The sequence below is a fragment of the Falco cherrug genome, chromosome 15, assembly GCF_023634085.1.
Source record: "Falco cherrug isolate bFalChe1 chromosome 15, bFalChe1.pri, whole genome shotgun sequence".
In the NCBI taxonomy this organism is placed as follows: Eukaryota; Metazoa; Chordata; class Aves; order Falconiformes; family Falconidae; genus Falco; species Falco cherrug.
In genome coordinates, this window is record NC_073711.1 from 17,657,893 (window position 1) to 17,663,892 (window position 6,000).

At 36.5% G+C, this 6,000-nt stretch overlaps 1 long non-coding RNA gene across 2 annotated transcripts in view; it reads right to left on the reverse strand.

Annotated features, from left to right (window-relative positions):
• LOC114015057 (uncharacterized) overlaps window positions 1-4,305 on the reverse strand; it is a 441,731-nt gene extending 437,426 nt beyond the window's left edge. For both annotated transcript variants that reach the window (XR_003558806.2, XR_003558805.2), the window contains exons 1-2: window positions 4,208-4,305; window positions 2,199-2,355 (exon numbers count right to left, since the gene is read on the reverse strand). This is a non-coding gene — a long non-coding RNA (uncharacterized LOC114015057). The remainder of the gene's footprint in view (window positions 1-2,198; window positions 2,356-4,207) is intronic.
• Between the last annotated feature and the right edge of the window lie 1,695 nt (window positions 4,306-6,000).

Below are 6,000 nucleotides of genomic sequence, written 5' to 3' on the forward strand. Positions count from 1 at the left end.
CCCAACCTTCTGCCAGCACAAATGTATCCTTTGCCATGTAATGTCCAAATAATTGTACACATTCCAGTGACATCATTTCCAATTTTTTTTAAAGGTATTTTTCTTTAGCCTTTGTTTAGATGTTTTTGTTTAGAATTAGCAAAATTTGAGCTTACAAGATTTCTTGGGAACCATATGTATCCACTTTTTGAACAACTGAGGGTTTTCTTCTGCTCTACTTTCTTCTTTTTTAATGCCACAGGGAAAAATTCTTCTATCTCAGACCCTTTTAAAAATTTTGCTGGTTTCCAAAGGAGATTTGTAGTGTTTGCACCATATCTTTTCAGGAAAGATTGCCCTTTTTCTGTACTAATAGTAACATTTCTGTAAATTAAAATGTTTTCTTAAACCTGCAGTGTTTAATTGTAGCATTTACTTGTGCACAGCTCATCCACGAGGTATGCAGTTTCTTCTACATTATTTTGCATGCATTTTCTGTGGACAAAGAATTCAAAGAATTAATATTATATATAGTGTTCCTATCCATTTATAAAAATAAAGTAAGGTATTTCTTGTTTCTTTTAGAACCAAACACTAGTGCTAAGTCAGTGGATAACTGATGGTAGTGAGAGTACATTCCCCTCAGAAAAACATTGCTGACTTTTTACATTCTGTCAACTCAGTTGCCTTCTTTTTGAAGCTAATTCTGAACAAATGGGAGCTCCTTAATGAAAAGCCTGTTTGATGTAAGTGGAAACAAAAGACAAAGAAAGTTTAACAATGGGTGAATACAGTTTAATACAAAACTCTGCCTCTGGTGATATTTTTGTTTATGGGACGATGAGCTATGCCTTCTGCGCACCAGTCTGGGATGGAATTGGAGTTTCAAAAAGTTATGGTTGCCCATATTTCCTCCTGAACTGGGTTAACCTAACAACATTAGAAGGACACACCACACGAGGAAACATTTCTTTCTGTTGTGGTAGTGTGCTTACCATCCTAAATACAGTTACAGATTTGATAAAGGACCCACGTAAAATATCTACTCCAAACCATACAGAAAGCTGTTTAAAAAAGCAGGTAAAAGATACAAAAGGTAGGAAAAGATACAAATTCCTTTTTATGCCACGTGGCAAAAAAAGTGGACTAAACGACAAACGTATTATTTTTCAGGAGAAGGCACTGCGCTCAGAGTGAATTCCAAAACAACAATGACCGAGCTCCAAAAGAGGAGCACAACCTGGACTCCGTAATGGTCCCCCTGCCAAGGTGATGCCCTCCCCTTCCCCGCCGGGCCCCCTGACTGCCATGAGATCTTCCCTCGATTCAAAATTTCAAAGCACAGTGGGCACCTCTGGCTGAGCGTTCCCGCTGCAGTGCTGAGCCCAGCCCCAGCACCGAGCCACAGGTCGCCTTCAGGCTGGTTTCTTTAATAAACTAGATGATACCCCAGCCCTAAAACTGCATGATTCCCTACGCATTTAGTGCAACAAATCAACTCCAGGATTGTTTCCGGTGATCATAAATACCTCGCCAACCATATGCACTAATATTTGATAGAATTAATTAAAAAATTGCCAAGCTTTTCCACTCAGGTCATTACAATCTATAAAGGAGAGCTACTGCAGTTGTTTACTGACTCTGGCAGAAATAAAAAGATAAATAGACATATAAAAATGTATAAAGAAGCTCTCTTTTGTAGGCACTAAGTTTATTTTAACAGTGTCAATAAATGTCTGCTTATATAGGTTCAACAGTAACTAATGTTCACCAGGAGACACATTTTAGAAATGAGAACCGGGAAAAACCTCTATAAACACAAATGGGAAGATTAAATATAGGGTGAAAATTAAATGTTAGGAATATCCTTAGAAATTCTGTAATTGAGTAATTTTGGAAAAGCACTTGTTTATCTTTTCATAGGATAGAAATCCAGTTTATAAAAAGATTACGATGGTAAACAATTTACTTATTAAAAATAATGGAAACATGAATGACAGCATTATTATAATTTAACTTTAAAATACAAATTATAGGATGAAAACTGCTCTTTTTTAATCATGCTCACTGCCATGGAACAGCTTTAGTAAAATATGTAACTATATAATTTTACTTTCCTGTTAAATTAATTCTGATTATTACAAATTGCTTGACACATTAGACATATAACTCAGTTTTATATATGCATTTTTATATAACTCATATTTTTATATAAATACCTTTTTTCCCCTTTCAGAGGCTGGCCAGAGCTTTATATGGGGAGAGACAACAGAAGGAAGTGGTCTTCACAGCCTATTTGCATTTCCATTTTACAAACTCTCATCTCTGCATTATTCTAGTGGCTGCCTTTGACACTGTCTTCCTGCTGGAAGATAACTGACAAAAAAAAAAAAAGAAAAAGAGTTGGAACTGAAAACTTTTCCAGGCTGCTACCTATGTAATGTTTCCTCAGCTGTCAGAAACCATCCAGCATCCCTCCGTTTTCCACAAAGCCAGTTCCCTTCTCATCACCAAGGAGGATTTGGGGCAGCACAGGTAAGACATGCCAATGTAGCGGTAGGTAAAAGACAAAAGAATAATGAAACATACCAACTAAGCCATCTTTTCATAGGTATCCTAAAATCACATAATTTGTTGATACTGATCTTTGATAGGAAGATACCAGGTTAAATCTAAATCCATAGTCATATAGCTCAATTAAGGTAAAGGTGAAAGAACCAGACCTCTTCATTGCCATCATTTCTTCTTAACAGGGATATTGTCCCTTCAGTCTCAATGAAAATCTAGTTTTAACACTGGTGCTTAATTTATTGTCAAATTAAGCAGACAGGATTTTCAAATAAGAAAAGGATGAAAAGCATGTAATTTAAATCCAACAGTTCTGTTCTCCTATTAAGATTGGTCTCTCTATGCTTTAAAATATATGTCAGGGCATAGTCAGACCTGACAACTAACATTATCTGACCTCTATGTTTGTCTATGAATATATGACAGATTTATTTTAAAGAGATAGGCCAAGATGATTCAGATAAGTCACCCCGAAGCAACTCTGCACCATGATTAAATATTACTGATAAGTGTCAACTATTACAGTAATGTCAGTAAGAAAAGGCAAAAATAGATTTGTCCCTCTGAAGTGCACTAGTCTTTTTTTTAAAAAAGTCTCATGCACAAGTACAGAGGACAAATATTTGAGAAACATGGATGTCACAGGACTCTTACAATATAATTCTACTATCTGCTTAATTGTCATGGAAAATGCAGTGAGATTAACATTGATATGAGCATTACTAAAATTCTGATCACTAATATTCTCAGGAACGGTGTTAATTTTACATGCTAATGAGTAGATAAAGAGAATTAAGATCCCTGAGGGAGAAAAAGAGGTTGACTGAGGTATGAAATACCCTTAAGATTGTAGAAAAATATGATTGTGGATGTGCTCTGTTTCTGTAAGCTGCCAGACATACTAACTTAGTTTTTGCTTGGAGGAGAGCTATTTTTTTTTCTTGTTAATGTTAGGAGGTTTATATGTAGAATGAAGACCACTGCGAAGAGTTGTTATTATGAATGTAATGCTTTATTAATATAAATAGTGCTTTCGTTAGCATATTATGGTGATGGTATAAATTATAGATGGGATAATTAACATGGAACATGCAAATCTTTACTTTCAGGGAATGCTTGATATAAGACACCAAGGAATATTGCCTGAGTATAGTAATACCTTGGTGCTCTCTTTTAATCCTCATTACTGAAAAAAGAATTTATTCCTGCAGGTATTTCCAATCAAACTACAAATACTGCAGTGAAGAAAAAAAAAAAAACAAACCACAAAACCACAAACAACAAACAAATAGGGAAAAAATAGAAAAATTAAAAAAGTCAACTGACAATCTGTCTTGTTTCTTAAGCAGAAAAGAAAAACAAAGACTTCTACTACTTTTCTCTTTAATAAACAAAGTCTACTGATAAACTTATTGATAGACAGATATTCTGGCAACAGATTGTCAAAACGTGTCACCGAACCACACGAGTAACCCACACTCACTTACAAGCTGTCTGCAAAGTTAATCTAAGAACCTGTAAAATATCCCAGGTTTGGTGTATAAATATCTTAGTGATGAAGTAAATTCAGAACATTTTAAAAGTTATTATTTGCATTTTTAAACACGCAGGACTGTTAAATATGCAAAGACCTAAATTAAACTTCAATAGTAAGACCTACCTCTAACACAAGAAAATATGTATTCACAGTATCGCAGCCAGAAAATACAGCTACACATGTAACAGAAAGTGAACTCTGGTCCTACTTTTGGAGCAGTAACAGACATACACCTCCGCTCCATGCCAAATGTTGCAATGCTTGGTCTTAGTTTAATGGCTGAACTCCAGCTAGGGTATTTTAGGGGAAGATTTTTGTTCTCGTTACTTATTACCAGACTACAGGTTTACCTAAACCTGTTCTGAGAGCCTGTTGCATCACCAGGTTCCACAATGCACAACTACTACACGAGAAAAAGTTAAAAGCCCGTAACTGTTTAAAAGTCCAGTTCTGTTCCTTCTGTTCCTCCTAAACCCTTCCTCTGTTCCAGCAGTCATCAGGAAAAGGTGGAAAGCCCTTGATAAACAAGCCATGTACTGCTACACCAGTAATTGCTTTTTGGTTACAGCAGCTGTTCAATTGTGTTACAGTGGCAAGAAGAGACATCTTCTTGATGATTCCGTAGAGATACACAAAACCCGACCAGACACTAGCTGGAGTTTGGATTAGATGATTTCAAGACACCCCTCTTAACCTCAGTGATTCTGTAACTCTGTCATTCTCACACTTGAGAATTTTGTTTGCTTTGCAGGTACTTTATTTCCATGCAGGTTTATTACCAGGAAGCCTGAGATGTAAAATGAAAGTTGCATATAAGTAAAAATGTCACCTTCTCGACCCTCTTGTTTCCAGATGGCTAAGCACTAGACCAAGTGGAAAAGAGGGTATGCAGTCACTGTGGAAAAGAAGCAGCTAGATGCCTCCCTATAACTCTCTTGGATGGTATCTCTCTAGTTGGTGAGCTATTCTTGATCCCTATTGGTATTCCTTGTGTGATGTTGTTGCTTTATGTAAGAGGTTACTGTTGCCTCAGAACTAGCACAAAGGCTGGATTTGAGAAATAGCTGCATTAAAAAAGACTACCTGGCAGAAAAAGCAGGGAAAAGATATTTCTCTCAGAAGTGTTCAGCCTCAAAAGAGAGATTGGGAAATATTTGCAAGAGATGGGTATAAGATACAAGGAGGGCAGCTGATAGGATAGAAATAAAGATGTATACATATCCACTGCAGGATCCCAATATTACATCAAGTAACATACAGAACACTCTCCCATTTCTAAAATTCTGAGAATTAATATAAATGGACAAATATATAATAGAATAGGACATAAAATGTCCTAAGCAATGCATGTGCTCTATATTGAATTGAAATATGTCGATGTACAGGCTTACGTATCCCTTAGGCCAAACACTCTTTCAAATAGAATTTTTGGTAGCTAAAGCAACACTTGCCTAAAGCACCTGTCAAGCATCCATTGAGAACTGAATCATGTGATTTCTAAGTACATATCATCCTGGGCTACTGTCAAGATCTGGTGGGAATCTGATGTTGAACATTGCAGCAAAAATATATTCTAATTTTGTTCAGGAAAAGCAGGAAAAAGATACCTTGCTCAGAAGATCTTGGCCATGAAGAAAGGAAAAGCAAAGCCAAACCCTAACTCAGAAGGAGCAGGCAGACCTTCCACACAGCATCTATGGCCCAGGAATCCTAACTTTTCATACCACCACCCGGACTGAACAACATTGTTCCTTCTCTGTGGAGAATTATCAGCATCAGTCAATTTCTCAGAGCAAGGCCACAATCTCTGTTTTGGGTGGTTTAATTTTTCCTCTCCAGCCATAATCAGGCAGTGTTTTCTTGTTAGATATATTATAAGCAGTCCAAGCTGCCAGCTGCAGTATAGCTACCCTCTT